This window comes from Monodelphis domestica, chromosome 4, assembly GCF_027887165.1.
Source record: "Monodelphis domestica isolate mMonDom1 chromosome 4, mMonDom1.pri, whole genome shotgun sequence".
NCBI classification, from domain to species: Eukaryota; Metazoa; Chordata; class Mammalia; order Didelphimorphia; family Didelphidae; genus Monodelphis; species Monodelphis domestica.
The window spans coordinates 415,662,201-415,680,579 of NC_077230.1; the positions used below are offsets into that span (position 1 = coordinate 415,662,201).

The following is an 18,379-nucleotide window of genomic DNA, read 5'->3' on the forward strand; positions in this document are numbered from 1 at the left end:
GTCTTGGGGCCCGAGCCCTGGCTTTAGCTCTAGAAGGGGCCTCAGAGGCCATGGAGGTCAACTGGCTTGATTTAACGGACAGAGAAACTGAGTCCCAGAGACCTGAGCTGCCCAAGACTTACCTAAGGACACACACTGGGACCAGAGATCTGGGACCATTTCCTTGTGGCGTTTCATTGACTACCCAGTGAGGTTAGGTCCACCCAGACCTCACGCTTTCTCTCTCCGGCACCCACCTTCTGAGCTCTTCTCAGCTTCTTCTCAGGCCGCAGATCGATTGGAGGGTTCGTGGTGAAGGGCCCGAGTTCTAGGCCCGGCTTCTGTTCGGTTCTGTAAGGTTGCTGAGCATCTTGGGGAGCCTCCTCAGGCACCTGCTGGGGTTGGGTTCCCTCTTTAAACATCGTTACCAGACAGTGTTAGAGTACATCCAAAAATCCAGCACTGTCTAGTAAGATGCCCACAGAGGCCCACGTCATGCCATGGGGCTGGAGCGGCGTGGATGCCCTTGCTGCGTTCCTGGGTTCCTCAGAGGCCCCGTGTACTTGCACCCCAGGTAGCTGCACCCACCGGGCACCAGAAACTCAGGCAGATCCCCTTGTCGGTTGGCACCATAGGGGGAGGCAGGAGCCAAGGGGGCAGCTCAGGCCGGATAGTACAAACAGATTTACCGTCCCTTGAGTTCAGAGCACGCACGCTCCCTGGGCCCGGGGAAAGGAGAGACCATAAGAAAGACTCATCTGCAGAAATAACAACATTTACTGCCTTGGCTGGTTCTGGTGGCCGAGGGCAGGTTGTAGTATCTTCTCAGTTCTCTGCTCAGTCTGTTTGAAAGGGGGAAGAACGAGGCCAAAAAGGCCAGCAGAAGAACTGACCAAAGACTACTAGAACAGCCCTCTGATCACAAGGGGCACGGTAAAATCTGGGAAACCCTGGGAAAGTCACTGGGCCTCAGTTTCCTCCTCTGTAAAATGAAGGGGTTGGACCAGAGGATGTCTAAAGCCCCTTCCAACTCATTTTCCTACAAAGGCTTCTTATAGTCTCACTCCAGATCACATCCACTCCATGCCACCTGTGTCTGTCTCCTCTAGGCAGGGGGGTGTCCCTCTCAGCTTTCTTGGCACCCATGGGCCTGGTTTTGTGAGGAACAATCCTTGGATTTCCCACATAGGAAAGAGAAAGCCACCTTTCATTGTCCCTTTTGGACCACAAGGAACCCCTCCCTCCCTGGTGATCGGCTTTGGCCAGGATCTCTTAAGCGTTCAAACAAATGGCGGCCGCCATGTTTTTTTATTGTCAAGGTCTTTTTGTTGCTGCGTGTTCAGTTTGTTTTAAGTAACGTTCAGCACCTGCCAGGTGCAGTTGGAGCACCTGCTCTAGGGCCATGATACCATCCAAGGGGAGCCCAAGAAATCATTATTTAGGCTCCTGCCACTAAGTATAACTAAGGCTGGCACTTCCTGAATTACTTCAAGTCTTCAAACAAACAGGAAAACCACAAAGTATATGTGGGGGCAACTCAGATCCCCTCGTCATCGGGGCCCCAGACCCTGGAGTCTGCCCCGCATTGGGATAGCCCCCAAAGGAGAAGCTCTCACTTCACTCTAAACTGCAGGCAGAATCTTGGAAGAGAACAGAGAAGCAGGGGCACAGGAGAGCCCACTGCACAGCAGCAATAACACGGAGACCAGCCTAGCCTCCAGTGGGAGAGCCTCAGTATAGGGGAGGATGGAGGGGGAGGATGGGAAGGGGGTGTGCTCTTTGGGGTGTGGGCTATCCCCAAGAACCCTTCCAAGCTCAAGAGTCCAGACCTGCAGTATCAGTGTGGGCTGCTGGGAGACACCAAGATGGAGTCAGGGATAGAGTTCTGGATTTGGAGTCAGGACGACCTGTCTATGGCACCTGACCTTGCTGTGTGACCATGAACAGCTCAATGGGGCTCAGTTTCCTCATCAGCAAAATGGGGATAACAAAACCCATTGTTCTATAAGTTGTCATGAAAATCAAGTGAAATCATGTATATAAAATACTTTGCAAACTTTAAGCACTTATGGGAGAATCAATTATTATTAATAGTGCTTAGATTTGGCATCCAGGACCCGGGTTAGAATCCTGAGTCTTTCTCTTATTACCTGGGTGGTCATTAAGACTTGGAGTGAGTCACATCCCCAGTGTATGAGCCCCACGTCTCCTTGTCTGGAAAATGAGAGAGCTGGCCTGGATGACTTTCTTTTTAGCTCTTAATTTCTGTCTTAGAACCAATATTGTGGATTGGCTCCAAGGCAGAAGAGTGGTAAGGTCTAGGCAATGGGGGTGAAGTGACTTGCCCAGGGTCACACAGCTGGGAAGTGTCTGAGGCCAGATTTGAATTCCCACCTCTAGTCCTGGATCTCCATCCACTGAGCCATCCAGCTGCCTCTGACTTTGAAGGTTCTAATCCTCCAACAGTGGTTCAAATTCTGTCTCTGGCACTTACCTCTTGTATGATTTTGAGTAAATCCATTCACCTGGCCTCAGATTTCCTCCTCTGTATAATGGGGAGGCAGGACTACTTGACTTCTAGGGGCCCATCTAACGCTAAAAATCTCCTGGCCAGACCCTGAAAGCTACTCTAGTTTGGCAGAACCATCCCCAATTGCGGTCCTTGAAAAAATCAAGAAAGCACTACGGTGAGGCAGTGTTCATGGAGAAATGTCATGGGAGAAAAGTCCAAGAATCTCAGGAATCAAAGGATTCAGGAGCCACACTCTGGGCTGGGGATCTGGGGGAGGTGGAGCTGCTGAACCATCCCTGGCCCCCCAGGAAAAAACTTGGGAGTGTGTCTGTCCATTTGTCTTTCTTTCCTTTCTCCATGGATTCACCCGTCCATCTGTCCGTCCATCTCTCTCCCGTCTCCCCTCTCTGGCTCCCTTGCTTCCATCTGCTTTGGCGCCCACCCATCAGGCCCCCTGGGCTGGGTCTCCCTCCCTCCCGAGTGACCAGAAGCGGGCCTCCCCAGGTTCCTCCAGGTTCTTGAGCCACTAACCTGTAGCAGGTTCCCTCGCAGGGCACTTTCCCACGTTGTCCGCGGGACCCCATCATCATCATTACCAGGCAGTATTAGAAACACAGACACCATCCAATGCTGCCCAGTAAGATGGTAATGGCAGCCCCGAATCGAGGTGGAGGAGGAGCAGAGAGACAGTCCACCGAGCCCAGCCTGGAGCCCCGTGATTGGAGGGGAAAAAGGAGACAGACAGAGACAAGAGCAGCCAGAAATATACACCTGTAGCCATTTTGCCCAGTTGCGGGGTGAGGGGGGACACATTCAGGATAGAGGACAAAGTGGGTCAGATTTACAGTCAGAGGATGTGGGTTCAAGTCTCTATTTTGCCACCATTGGCCAGTCTTTTGACTCTCCGGGCCTCAGTTTACTGCCCCTGTGAAATGAAAAGTTTGGGCTTGAAACCCTCCCTCTAAGACCCTTTCCCTCTCTCAAGTTATAACCCTAACACTTCCTAGCTGTATGACCCTGGGCAAGTCACTTAACCCTGACTGCCTAGCCCTTGTCCTTCTGTCTTAGAATTGGTCTTAGGACAGAAGGCAAGCTTTTAAAAAGAGTTATAATCCTAATAATAAAAACTGAGCAATAATGGACAATGGGAGGGGGCTACTAGGTGGTTCCCTGCATAGAGAGCCTGGGTTCAAACCTAGCCTCAGATACTTCCTGGCTGAGTGACCCTGGCCAGGTCACTTAACCCCTACTGCCTCTCCCTTACTACTTTTCTGCCTTTACTATACCATATTGTATCATTGTACAAATTGTGCAAACATCTAATTGTCTGTTGTATAATAATAGCTGCCTATTCTACAACAGAAGGGAAGGGTTAAAAATCATCACCATAATACTACATAATGGGAAACTGAGTCAAGGTTGGTTGTTTCTGTGTGTGACGACCCTGACTTCCTGAGGGAGCCCAAAGACTTCCTGTTTGCTGTTTCTGGCCCAGCACCCACCTCGTGTCAGGGTGACGCCAGGGGACAGCAGGGGCTGCCCTCATCCGGGAATAAAGGACAGAAGGGTGCCGGGGCCCAATCTTCCCTTTCATCTTTAGAGCAGATCAAAGCAAATCTGACCCCACTCCCAAAAGGAGCTGCTGCGGGAGGGAGGGAGGAGCCCCAAAACAAAGTCCCCCAGAGAAAGCTGGTCTCAGGTGGGGTGACGAGTCACCCCAAGAAGAGCCTCCCAAGGCTCGGGTCCCCCCGGACGAGGTCTTGGGGTCCACACTTGTTTAAAAAAGGGTGTCACTGCTGTAAAGGACTCCCAGGAGCGGCCTGACTCCCCCTCTTCCAGCAGGGGAGACTCTGGCCCAAGAGCACAGGGCACTAAGGGTCCGAGCTTCAGAGGCCCGTGTGGGCTCAGAGGCTGGTGGTCTATCGCCACAGGGTGGACAGAGGCCAGGCAGGGGAAGGGGACGGAAGTCCAGGCACCTGTCCGCAGTGAGTGTCCTTTGTCTGGGACAAGAGGCTCAGCCTCGACATTCAATCCCCTCAGAAAGGAAAGGCTCCCAACACAGGGAATGGACCTCTCGGGAAAGAGCTGAGCTCGGGGGAGGGTCTCTTTTCCAGGCCTCCCCAGAGTCCAGAGGGTGGGCCAGGGGCTGCTCTCCTCAAGCGGGGAACCATGAAGGGAGGAGCAGAGGCAGAGGGTTCTGCCAAAGCCCCCGCCATTTTGACGTGCGACCTGTTTCAAAGGAGGAAAATGGCCTCCACGGGCATGGAAAGGCAATTGTGCAGTGATGAGGGACAGGCACCAGGCCAAATGCTGGGCCACCCATCCAGGGAGTGGTAGGGAGTGTCTGTGTTTCCTGCTTCCGGGTGTGGGCCTCATTTAAGCGGGAACTGCCCCCTGAAAGGCCTCTGCAGGCAGCAAAGTCCAAGGGCTGATGATGGGGGGATGGGGGGCCTCTACGGTCACACCCTGGGCCTGTCCTTTTGAACAGGGGGAGACGCATTATAAATATGGATTAGGGAGCCAATTGATGTAACTAGACAAGGACATGAAAGGAAAACCCAAGCTGCGAGATTAAAAGCTTCTCCTCAAACTAGGTAAACATCCTGTTCCAGGGAACGGGAGGAGAATCTTGGAAAGGGAGCCAACTGTTAGGGTCTCCGCTCTGCACCGAATCCAGGAGTGCCCAGGAGTTCTCCTGGGGGACAGAAAGCAGGTGGGCAGAAGTGATCAGGGAGAGGGTGTGAAGGACAAAAGGAAGCCTGGATTTTACATCCATAATTCATAAAATTAAGAAACCATGAAAAATAAGGGCCTTAGCCACCAGGGTTTCTGTTTTCCTGCAAAGGAAAGACCCTATTGGAGACTCAATGGACCAGAAAAAACATAGGTAGGGGAAGGGTCATTTTCTGACATCCCAGGCTCCCCAGACCAGGGAGACATTTTCTGTGGCTGGTTATGAACTCTCTCCCCCTTGTGCCCTCCATGTAAAATAAATATTGGACTGAAATCCCTTTCAGCAATAAATCTATTATCCTATGACCAGATAATCTCTTGAGGCACCTTTTAAAAATCAAAATCTTTGCTCTTCCCTAATTTATCATGTGGGGGCCCATGCAGGCATTGATTGAGATCTCTTCCCTCCAACATGGCATTGTGGATAGAATGCTGGACTGGAAGTCAGGATTGGTTAGAATCCTTCCTCCCTCTGACACTTTCTAGCTATCTGACCCCTGGGTAAGTCACCGAGCCACTGTTTCCTTTTCCTCATCTGTGAAATAGGGACATAATGCAAACCTTTCCCCATAGCCACTACTTCTCGGGGTCATAGAATCCAAATGGAATCATTTACAGCCATCATCTCACACACCTTAAAGCAGTTCTATAGACATAGGAACTGTTTTCAAAATAGGGACAGTAATCACAGCAGTGGATAAATACTACCTTGCGGCAGCCTAGAAGAGATAAGGAGGCCTCTAAAGCATTTCTCAAACTTTAAACTTTGAAAAGGTCCATTTCTGGCCTCCTAATGTTGACCTGCATAGGCTAAATGATTCCATCCTTATGCAACTAGAAGGAGGGAAGGTGCCAAGCAGTCTTGGCATTGTTGGGTGCCTCTATTAGAGATCTCTCTCTCTAATTCAGAGAAGCAAAAACCTCATTGTCCCCTCAGGTGAGGACTCCATTTAAACATTGACCACTAAAGCTGAGAAAAATCTGCTTTCTTACCAGGCTATTATTTACTGGTGGGCAACCCTCTCTGAGTGAGGTGGGGCTGTCTCCAAGAAGCTGTCTCTAACACCTGCCTTCCAGTACCCACTAGGCTCTTCTCTGATAGTCCCCTGTATGAGGAAGGTCTGTCGCCTAGACCTCAGCCCTTAAGCTTCCTATCCTTTGTTCGCAGAATCGTGAGGTCATATTTTTAGGAATAGGAAGGGACCTTGGAGGCCATTTAGCACAACTCTATCAGACTTACCCAGGACCACCCCAGAGGGAAAGAATCTAGATGCAAAACACAGGTCTTCTGACTCAAAAGTTTCATTCTGTTCTTGGTTTCTAGATCCTAAGATGGGCGTTCAAATCTTGCCCTCTTTTATTCTAGGGTGATTCCTCAAACAGAGTTCTGGACATCTATGGGAATACTCATGATCATGCTCCTTGAGATTTCTATAACTTATGAAATGTTTCTAGAAGTTTCATTTGGACTGACAGGTTCTATGTTCATCCTACAGATAGAGAAATAAAGTCTCAGAAGGGAATTGGCCTGCCTGTATGATCTTGGACAAGTCACATTACTATAATGGGCCTCAGTTTCCCCATCTAGAAAATGAAGGGGTTGTACTTTTTTTTTTTGCCTCTGAAGTTGTTGAAGAATGACTCCAGATTTTGTGCTCTTTCCTTTAGGTCCCTGAGAGCAATTTCCTCACAATTCCCTCTTGAGAGAATTAATGCCCATATGATTAGCCCCATTTTACAGATGAAGAAACTGAAGTATGGGGGACTTGATCCAATGGAGGATGGTACAATTTATAGTTAGAAGGCATGAGTTTGAATCCTGCCTGTACTAATTTTACTATAACTTTGGACTCTATCAGAGCCTATTTCCTCCTCTGTACGATGAAAGGGTTGCATTAGATAGATGGTCTCTGAGGTTCCTTCCAGTTCTAGATCTATAAGCAGATGAGACTTAAAAGGCAGGGCATGAACCTGGGTTTTAATGTCTCCAAGCTTAGTGTTCAGTCATGAAGCCAAACGCATAGGCTTGCAGGGTTTAGAGATGAAAGGATCCTTTGTGGTCACCTTACCCAGCCCCTTCACTTGGCAGAAAGGAAAATGGAGGCTTAGAGAGCAGAAGGGACCTGCCCAAGATCTCTTGCTCCTTCCACTATAACCTAAACTGCTTGGGAGGCCGCAGGGCCAGATCCAGAGGCTCCCATCTGGATTCCATCAGCTCTGGCTGAAGCTTCCATGGTACACCCCAATGCCCTGAGAGCCAGGGGGAGATTCCTTGTGGTTCTGAACTGGGGCCCCAGGCACATCCCAGCCATCCCTCGGCGGATGGACTGTCCAGGGTCTATTCTGCTGATGGCCGAGAGCGTTGTCCCAGTTTCCCTCTTGTCCCCTTCTGGGGTGTAACTCTAGGAGTTACCCCATTTCTCCATGAAATAGCAGCTTTCTTGGATGCCACCAAGACCAGGGGACTCGGGAACCGGTTTAAACCCAAAAGTTACAACCACACACAAATGAAGAGAACTCCTTCAAGCCCAATCTGGATCCACTCAAGCGATGGCTGCTGTACGCTGCCATTCCATGAACCTGGAGCTGGACGGGATCTAGAAGCCGTCTCATCTACCCCCTTCTTCTAAAGCTGAGAAAACAGAGGCCCAGGGAAGCAAGCCGGCCAGCGTTCCATGGTCAAATGAACACAGCATCATAGATGTGGACCGAGAAGGATTTCAAAGGCCTTTTACTACAGATGGGGAAACGGAGGCCCAGAAGTCACTTATTCACCGTTCTGTTGATCAAATGATCATAGACAGGGCTGGAAGGGACCCTGGAGACCCCCTAGGCCAATTCCCTCATTTTAAAGGTTAGGGAAAAGATCTCATAAAGGCCACACTGTCAATAACAGCACTAGAATTCAAATTGCTGCATGATATTTTCCAATTTCCTCTACCAAATATAATGTTTTGGTTTCTCTTAATCTCTTAACTTCTGTCTAAGAATCAATATTAAGTATAATTCCAAGGCTGAAGAGTGGTAAGGGCTAGGCAATTTTCAGTTAAGTGACTTGCCCAGGGTCACACAACTAGGAAGTGTTTGAGGACAGATTTTAACCCAGGACCCCTTCCGTCTCCAGGCCTGGTGTTCTGTCCACTGAGCCACCTTAAGGCCTCTCACCAAATATACTGGGTTTCTTTTTTTTTCTTTAGGGTTTTTTTTTTTTAAGGTTTATTGAATGCCTTTCCTTTCCATTTTAAAAATGAGAAAATGGAGGCTCAAAGAATGCCCAAGGTCACACAGGCAGGACAATAGGAAAATAGCAAAGTCATCATTTGAACACAAATCCTCTCACTCTAAATACAGGGTTCTTTTCATACCTGCCTCCTGTTGCTGTATCCATAACAGGCTAGAAATCAGCTACCCATTACCTGCTGAGATCCTGGGGCCTTGGCTGAGCTCAGAGGAGGCAACAGCCCTCAGGAGGGTCCTTGAGACCCTTGGATTCTTGCCTCCCCGTCCCAGGAATCACAACATGCACTCGGCTCTGAGCTCAGTTGGGGGGAGCAGTTCCTAGCCTCCTGGCTGAGCACAACCGAGAATGCCTTTTCTGACTGTATTAAGCAGTTTGCTGGTTGTCTGGCCAGAGTCTCAGCCACGGAGGAGGGAAAACATGGAGGAGGGACTGGTAAGCAGACTAGAATGGTGGCATCCATGTGGGAGAGTCACCAAAGGAGGTGGAATCTCTCTCTCTCTGTCTCTCTTCCCTCCCTCTCTCTCCTCTCTGTCTCTGTCTCTCTCTTTCTCTCTCTTTCGCTCTCTTTCTCTCTCTCTCTCTCTGTCTCTCTCTGTCTCTCTCTCTCTGTCTCTCTCTGTCTCTCTGTCTCTGTCTCTGTCTCTGTCTCTGTCTCTCTCTCTGTCTCTCTCTCTCTCTCTCTCTCTCTCTCTCTTTCTCTTCCCTCCCTCTTTCTCCTCTCTGTCTCTCTGTCCTTCTCTCTCTGTCTCTCTGTCTCTGTCTCTCTCTTTCTCTCTCTCTCTGTCTCTCTTCTCTTCCCTCCCTCTTTCTCCTCTCTGTCTCTCTGTTCCTCTCTCTCTGTCTCTCTGTCTCTATCTCTCTCTTTCTCCCCTTCTCTTTCTCTCTCTGTCTCTCTTCCCTCCCTCTCTCTCCTCTCTGTCTCTGTCTGTCTCTCTCTCTCTCTTTCTCTCTCTGTCTCTCTTTCTCTCTTCCCTCCCTCTTTCTCTCTCTTTCTCTGTCTCTCTCTTTCTCTCTCTCTCTCTGTCTCTCTTTCTCTCTTCCCTCCCTATTTCTCCTCTCTGTCTCTTTGTCCCTCTCTCTGTCTCTCTGTCTCTGTCTCTCTCTTTCTCCCCTTCTCTGTCTCTCTCTGTCTCTCTGTCTCTCTTCCCTCCCTCTCTCTCCTCTCTGTCTCTGTCTGTCTCTCTCTCTGTCTCTCTCTCTGTCTCTCTCCCTCTCTCTCTTTCCACTCTGTCTCTGTCTCTCTCTTTCTCTTTTTTGTCTCTATCTCTCTCTCTATCTCACACACACACACACACACACACACACACACACACACACACACACACACACACACACACAGATGTTAACCCATTTCCCACCTCCTGACTACCCTGGGGAGACAAGCTCATCGCTCACATCAATGACTTTGGTAAAACACCCAGGGCTCACGTGGCTGCAACGGCTTCAGCGATATCGGCATGAGCCCCCCAATGGGGAGTTTCAAGACTAGAAGGAGCCAATTCTCAGTTCCCAACAGCTGGCCCAGTAGATTTCTTGGGGAAGACATATCAATGCATTTCCTCACCCTACTTTCCCATAGTCCCTAGTTTGAGGGCATGCCAGCATTTAAGGATGCTTCCCTCCCCCTGAGCCCCCTCATTTCCCCCCAGAATCAGTATTCGTACTCTACATTCATCAACCAGCAAATTTGTTTTCCATCTTGACTCTGGCTCAAGTCCCCAAGCACCCCCTGCATGGTTTGGCACTACTTCTTGACCCTCCTTAGCTACTAATCCGTGTTCAAGAGGCTCAACGGTCCTGGCAATTATGACTAGCAATAATGACTCCTCCAGGCTATGACCCTCCTCTTACGGCCCAAGAAGGGACTAGGAACCAAGCCGCTGTGGATGGAGCCCCGGACACTGGATTTGGAGTCAAGAAGCTTAAATCTCACCATCAAATAGTTAATGGACCTGAGCAAGTCACCCAACCCCTCAATGCCTCCTTTTCCCTCATCCTATTGAGCTACTTTTCCCATTTGCTTTTGCCTTCTCAACGAAGGTTTGGGAGGCTTCCCAGGACCTTCTGGGGGACCAGGATAGGCATTAAAGAGAGTGGGATGGCTGCTTCACGAGGGAGTGGTGCTAGGAGGCTCAAATGAGAGCATGAGCATCGAGTTCTTTGCAAGAACTTAAAGCTGATAGGAGGGTTCAAGGGGAGCAGAGAGGTACTCTAGTCCAATTCCCTCATTTTACAAAGGAGAAAAATGAGGCCCAGAGAAAATTGACTTGCCCAAAGTCACCTAGGTAGTAAAAAATGGCAGAGACAGGATTGGAATCCATCCTTTACCTCCAAGTCTAATGCATGGGGTAAGCTCTTGAGTGCACAGCTAAGAAAGGATTATTTCTTGAAAACATTTTCTTGATAAATTTATACCTAGGACCCTAAAGGGCAAGACGGGAAGATTAGAATGAACCTTATGCCTCCATTTTGCCTGCAGAAGTGTGGTTAACCAGTGAAAAGACCACTAGGATTTGTGGGCAAATTTCCTTTAATTTCTATGAGCCTCAGTTTCCACGTCTGTAAAATTCAGGGATTGAGTTCGATGACCTCTAAGGGCCCTTCAGATTCTAAATATACGCCCTTACAAAGCGCCTCTGCTTTCGCCGCTGGTGAAACTGAAAGCAAGCACCAAAGCCGCTCTTATCCTGTTCAACCACTGCTCTCTCTCCACCCCTCCCTTCCCAGGTTCCATTCTCCAAATCGGTAAGAAACAAGGCTGGGTCCAGTCTCATCAACTCCTTTCCAAATAAAGACCCACTAAGAGGACCTCCACAAGCGATGTGTTTGGGAACAATCAGAAATCTTTTCCAATGAGAGATTCTTGCTAGAGGGCCACGTCGGTTGCTACAACTCCTCCTCGAGAAATGAAAACCCAAGATGGAAAACGCCAACTTTGCTAAAGTCATGAGTTGGCACAGTCCGAACTCCCTGTAGGCAATTCTAAACAGGTAAAACCTGGTTTCATGGAGTCTCCCCAATTCCCACCTCCAAGGACCAAGGAGCTAGGAAAATCCTTCTTTAAGGCTAGCAACAACGACTTTTCTGACCACTCGAGTTTGGTTTTGATCATTTCTAGCTCTAATGGAAACCGATTTCCATCCAAGCAGATGGGTCAACGTGGGCACCTATAGGAACCGAAAGGGTTTCGGAGGAAATCGGTCCTAGACGGTCCCAAGGCTCTTCCAGGAGCACCTTTGCAACTATTCTTTCTGGGCTTTGGTAGGAGCCGCTTGGCCGCCCCTATTCCCACCAAAGGACAATAAAGCCCTTCTGGAAGGCAAGGAATTTGATTTTTGTCCTCGGAATCTCCAGCACAGTGACTGGCACCCAGTAAATGCCTAGTAAATGCTTCTTAAATTCAACTGAAATGAAATAAATTTCTCTGGGTTCCACTCACTCGGTCCATTTCTTCTACCTGGAATACTACCAAGTGGTAGCTATTTCTCCAAGAATAAAGCAAATGAAACTATGGATTCTACTTGAAGGAGAATGAATATTCCTGTGGCCTCTGTCCCTTTTAAAGGAAAAGTCACTTCTCACACCACCGGGCTACTTTAGATTTTCTCACCCCATAGTCAGAGGAATTTGCCCTTTTCCCCTTTATTGTCTTTGTCCTGAAGGAGGATGAGTTAACCGTACCACTAATTCCTCTAGGGGAAAAAGGGGGTTTGGGGAAGAGGATGGGGGAGAATAATGACTTTTCCTGGTTCCCTTAAAATTTCTATCTCAGTGCCTTGCCCCATTTCACCCGACCTCTCTAACCTATTTGATTGTACGAACATCTATTTAAAACTAAAGGGGACCTTAGAGATCATTAACTCCAGCCTCTTCATTTTACGGCTGAGGGAACTGAGGCCCCGACTTGCCCAAGGTCACACGGGTAGGAAATAGCAGTCTTCCAGAGAATTCATTTCATCCCCTTTGCACCTAGTAAAACCTCTTTAGAAAAACAAAGCACGGATTTTTCAATGACCGGCTTCCAGAGTTTCAGGAAATACTGTCCAGCTGAGCATAGCGTAGAAAGGTCAGTCAATGACATGGGATTCTTTTCCAGTACAGCGCTGCCTGCTCCTACTGCCCCGCTGCCCCTCCCCTGGAACTAGAGGGAGAAGAAGGGATGGAGGCCCAGGGATTCTGGATTCTCCTTTCCCACCTACCCCTACTTACAGATTTAAAAAAAAAAAATCACCAACGAAAGAGTCCAAAGGCAGTAGCCACTTCAGATGTCCATAGTGACAGAAGAGCCGCTGATGGCAATTTTGTGAAGTTATCAATTTACTCAAGAGTAACCGAAAGCCCAGATCTGGTTATTCAGAAGCAGCTAGGACTCGGCTTCTACCTCCCAAGAGTCTTTCCCCTTCTCTGTGGGGGCACTCTGAGAGCACCTTCACCAGTCAGAGGTCACAGGATCTCCCCAACCGCTGAGCTCTTCCATCACTGAACCATAGAAGAGAACTAGAAGGGAACCCCAACTTGTCCTTAAACAAAAATCTCCTCAACCCCACAGCCAGTAATTCTTCCCCTCGTCATTTGCAAGAACATGTGTTCAGAGAGGAGAGACCAACAACTTAATATAAATAAACAAACAAATAATAAATATAGACACATAATAAAATAAAAAGTTTCATGAAAAGGACCAAAAAAAAAAACACAAACCAACTTTGTTTCTCCGCACATCATCTCCTGGAAAGACAAACTACTATGGATTTGAAACCCACCTTTATGATTATGAGCCATCCCACTCTAATTTAAACAATTGGAGCCGACAAACCGATCGAGAAGAAAAGGAAGGAAGGAAGGAAGGAAGGAAGGAAGGAAGGAAGGAAGGAAGGAAGGAAGGAAGGAAGACAGAAAGAAAGAAAGAAAGACAGAAAGAAAGAAGGAAGGAAGAAGGAAGGAAAGAAGAAGAAGGAAGAAAGGAAGAAAGAAAGAAAGAAAGAAAGAAAGAAAGAAAGAAAGAAAGAAAAGAAAGAAAGAAAGAAAGAAAGAAAGAAAGAAAGAAAGAAAGAAAGAAAGAAAGAAAGAAAGAAAGAAAGAAAGAAAGAAAGAAAGAAAGAAAGAAAGGAAGAAAGAAAGGAAGGAAGGAAGGAAGGAAGAAGGAAAGAAAGAAAGGAAGGAAGGAAGAAGAAGAAAGAAAGAAAGAAAGAAAGAAAGAAAGAAAGAAAGAAAGAAAGAAAGAAAAGAAAGAAAGAAAGAAAGAAAGAAAGAAAGAAAGAAAGAAAGAAAGAAAGAAAGAAAGAAAGAAAGAAAGAAAGAAAGAAAGAAGAAAAAGAAAGAAGGAAAGAAGGAAGGAAAGGGAAATGTACCTCCATACATTTGCCCTTCTCCCTGGCACTCTCAGTGGTCCCTTCTAATGCCCAGGCAGGCAGAAACACAGAGAAAGAAAGGGTCTCCTTTTCTGACTGGAGGAATCAGGAGGGAAAGGATGGGGGAGATCCGGACACACACACATATATATACAGACTCTCAAAAAGATAAGAAAGTAACCAGAATCTTACCGTGGTCGAAAATAAAAAACGAGAGGACCAAAACATCCTTTACCAAAAAAGCAAACCGATCTTCCCTTTTAGCCTCATTATATTAGCCCATTTCCCAGAGTCCTTAATCTGGCGCTTTCTCTTGGACATTCAGTCCTATGAAATATAAAACCAGCCCTCGTGGTCGCCCAGGTTACAGACCTCATTTAGTTAATCATCACCATTTTTTCCAATGCTCAGGCCTTGAGAAAAAAGTCAAGAATGAAGGCGGAAAAGCTGAGAAACAGGAACTTGGAGCTGGACTACTGCTCTTAAAGCACACAACCAAGCAACACCCAATACCCATAATTAGCTCTGCTACCTGGATCACCTGGCCCTTCTCGCCCCCCCTCTGCGGGGCCAGAGTCCTGAGGCATCAATCAGGGCCGCCCAACAGAGAATGTGCCAGCCCAGGTTTGGCCCACAAAAGCCCTGGAGGCGCTGGGGGAAGGAATTCGAGTTCCAAGGCGAGAAAACGAATTGGGGAGTTAACCTGCCAGACTAGACCTTAATCAATAACAAGGGCCCGTGCAAAGAACAAACCCTGTGAAACCAGATTCCTTATCGCTGAACTCTATCTGATCCGCCATGCTGGGGCCAGCTAGGCAGCCTGAAAGGCACGACGTGCTTCTCCCCCCATTGGTGTTGGGAAGGGATCTTCTGCTCAGGACATTTCTCAGGGGTCCCCTGTGAGGGGGCCCTGGACGGGGCCCTTGCCCGGCCCCTTTCCTCCTTCCCCAAAATTAAATTAAAGAAATGTGTTTCTTGATTGGGATGAGTAATTTCCGTAAGTCTTTTCTACCTTCCCCAAAATAGGCCAATGACACTCCAACAAGCGGGTTTGGCGCACGGATGGAATGTTTGCAAATTAACAAAAATATCAGGCAAATTAGCGACTGATTGCATCCATATTCCGGGTCCAATTTGCATTTTTAAAAAAGCTCACCACCGGCTAGGTCTCATTTAGCCTGGCAATCAATGCTAACCTTTTCAGATTTCATGGGGATTAGAGTCATTTACCAAAAAAAAATAATACTAATAAACAAACGTACCCTCATTTTCTAGCATTCTCCCACCCTTCAGACAAAAGGGGGGGATTAAAACTGAACCTAAACGATCAAGGTTGAATGACTTAAGAGGGAATGAGAGCACTCCAATAGGCCCAGAAATGGTTGCCTACATGGAATAGGTAATCAATTGTACGTTAACCATTTAGACGCCTAATCCATTTGCACCCTCCCAACGAGAAGGAGGTGTTGGAAAATGTGGGTGCACCCCAGATCAATGTCTCTGGGACTTGAATGCGCACAACATAGCTCATTGGAAGCTAAATAGCCTGTATGCCTGTTTGTCAGTGATATTTTGCATTCACCAGTGGAATAAAGCTTTCTCAACAGATTGCCCCATAGCGTAGGCTGGGTAGAAGGCCATTATTTCCCAATTTTTCTTCAATATCTCTTTGGTCAGTTTCCTACTTTTTTAAGTAAGAAAGAATGGATTTTTCTCTTTGGTTGGGTCCACTATGAGCCCCCCACCACTCCCTTCTGAGCCTTCTTTGGCTCCTCCATCATCCAGGCCAAGCTGGTGCCGAGGGGCATACAAATAGGGCTTTGTTCTATCACCCACAGAAAATACCCAGGGCCCATCCTAAGAACAAGGGGACAAAGCTTACCTCGCTCACAACTCGGGAACTTTCTGTGCCTTCTTTCACTGCTTTCCCTCTTAACATGAAATTATTTTAATCGGGCTCAGTGTTGCCTTTGGAAGAGAGGCTCTCGGAAGCTCTGAGGGACAGGAGGAGGACCTCTAGGCCCACTTCCAAAAGGAACCTTCCAGAAGGCCGCTTCCCCAAGAGTGAGAGACCCTAGAAAAAGCTAATATTTTCAGCCTGGGTTTGGGAATCTGCCCATTCCTTTCCCTGTTGGCAGGCAAATAGTCTGGCTTGGAGAGGGGGCTCCCCGAATACTTACTGTCACGGCCTGAGAAGGGACCCAAACTGACCACGCCAACACCGGCCACTTGAAAATGGGGCAGTGGGCAGCGCGCTATCCCCATTTAGCTCCCTGAATGTGAATGGAGCAAAGAGTAGCTCTGCATCCCAGCCGCCATTCTCCAGAAGACTGCCTCGCCTGCTTTCTTGCCCCAGAGCCTTTCTCCTAGCTCAGGCTACGGCCAGAGGAGTTCTGGGGAGGCTTTTCCGAACTAAAAACACCTCCAGAGCAGCCAAGAGCACCCATGCTCTCTTGGGCAACTGACTGGGTTTAGGGAGCTTGCCCCAAAATGGCTCCCGAATCCCAGAATCTAAAACCATCCCCGCTCCCATTTAGGGAGTCAGAGCTGGGGGAGAAGTCCAGCCACGAGGCTTTTTGGTTTGACCCAATTAACCTGCTTAGAGAAGGGAGATCATAGAGATTTCTGCTTACTCTGGTAGCCATCTTTCTCCCTGCTCACTCGCTAGATTAGAGACCCAATTTACTGTTGCTGCCACAAAGATTCCGTAAAAGCCACTGTGCTGTGGCCACTCTCACCTGCTGTCCTTCCAGCTGTAGAACAAATCTCAAGGGTTTCCATTGAAGATCGTTTCTTGATTGCTTGTGCGTTCTCTTTGCTTTTCTATCTTCTCATTCTCTTTTTCTCGATTTCTTTTTTTAATTTCTCAGCCTCCCTCCCTCCCTTTTTTCTTTCTTTCTTTCCTTCATTCTTTTTCCCTCCCTCCCTTTTCCTTCCTCTCTCCCTTCCTCCTTTTTTCTTTCTCTTTCTTTTTTCTTTCTTTCCTTCATTCTTTCTTTTTTCTTCCTTTCCTTCCTTCTCTCTTGCTTTCTCTCTCTTTCTCTCTCTCTCTTTCTTTCTCTCTCTGTCCCTTTCCTTCTTTCTTTCCTTCCTTCCTTCTTTCCTTCTTTCTTTCCTTCCTTCCTTCTCTCTCTTCCTTCTTTCTCCCTTTCTCTTTCTTTCTTTCTTTCTTTCTTTCTTTCTTTCTTTCTTTCTTTCTTTCTTTCTTTCTTTCTTCTCTCTCTCTCTTTCTTTCTTTCTTTCTTTCTTCCTTCCTTCTCTCTCTTTCTCTTTCTTTCTTTCTTTCTTTTTTCTTTCTTCCTTTCTTTCTTTCTTTCTTTCTTTCTTTCTTTCTTTCTTTCTTTCTTTCTTTCTTTCTTTCTTTCTTTCTTTCTTTCTTTCTTTCTTTCTTTCTTTCTTTCTTTCTTTCTTTCTTTCTTTCTTCCTTTCTACCTTTCTCCCTCCCTCTTCTGTTTATTCTCTTTCTTCTTTTTTTCTCTCTCTCTCCCTTTTCCTTTCTTCCCAGTGGAGGTTATTTTGATAACTGAAAGGGGCCTTTCCAAGTGTTCCCCAGCCCTCCTACCTTACCTTGATTCTTTTTTTTTTTTACCCTCCTCCTCACTGGTTCCCTCCTCTGGCATTTGCACTCCCCCCTCCTCTGCTGTCTGCCTTGACCTGCCCTAACTGGTTTGTCTGGCTAGTGAATGAACGTTAAGATTCATGTCTCTATACCCCTCCCCCCAAACTCAAAACAGACAAAACCTGATCCAGTCGATCTGAGCTTCCCTAAAACCCTAAAACCAGTCAGTGACCGACCCTATGCAAAGGCAAGCAGGGAATCTCTGGATTATTCTCTCCTGAATCCAATTGTGCCCTAACTTGAGCTGTGGCACCCCCCAAATACCTGGAATACCATGGCCTTCAGGACCAAGCAAAGACAGTTCTATGACTTCAGGGCTAAAAGGCCTGGAACCTTTCCCCAAACCAAGCTCATCAACCTTGAAAGGAGGAACAAGAAAAGTGTCGCGCGGGGCGCTGCACAGATCTGCTCATCTTCTGGGCTTGCGAGCGGTCTCGGTCTTGGCAAAGATGGTGGATCCTCTCTAGGCGGCCTCTTCCCTCAAAGGGATGTTCAGAAACAAATCAAAATAAAAACTGAAAGCCTAAGAGCACGATGGGCAGCAACAGGCTTCACTCTGACTCTTAGGGAGAAGCTACCAGAGGTAGGAGGCAAAAGAACTCCCAAGAAGCCCAGCGGGCTTGGAGTAAGACCATGGCAGCTCAGAGCGAGCGATGTTGCCTGTTTAAGCTAGAAAGGAGGAGAGACGGAGGGTGTCTCAAGGCTCCGCTTACATGTAGCCCCGCACCCCTCCCCGCGCAGGTGCACTTCCAACATTAGACCAATCTCCGTGCCTCCAGCCATGAACAGGTGTGTCCTCCTCAGCTGCGATAGGCCAGAAGTGAGACAGACCTACGTGATGCAGGGAGGTTCTGCGTGAGAATGGGCCTCCTTCGGCCTTCCAGCTCCCCACCTCTGCTAATAGTTAAGTTTAATTGGAAAGGGAAAAAAAACCAACCCCAAGTGGG

At 47.8% G+C, this 18,379-nt stretch overlaps 2 non-coding genes across 2 annotated transcripts; both read right to left on the reverse strand.

Moving 5' to 3' along the window:
* Positions 1–383: 383 nt before the first annotated feature.
* On the reverse strand, positions 384–469 carry MIR200A (microRNA mir-200a). Its single transcript, NR_032222.1, has one exon. It is a non-coding gene; the product is annotated as a microRNA mir-200a (primary transcript).
* Positions 470–3,069: 2,600 nt separating this feature from the next.
* Positions 3,070–3,137, reverse strand: MIR200B (microRNA mir-200b). The gene has a single exon (NR_032221.1). It is a non-coding gene; the product is annotated as a microRNA mir-200b (primary transcript).
* Between the last annotated feature and the right edge of the window lie 15,242 nt (positions 3,138–18,379).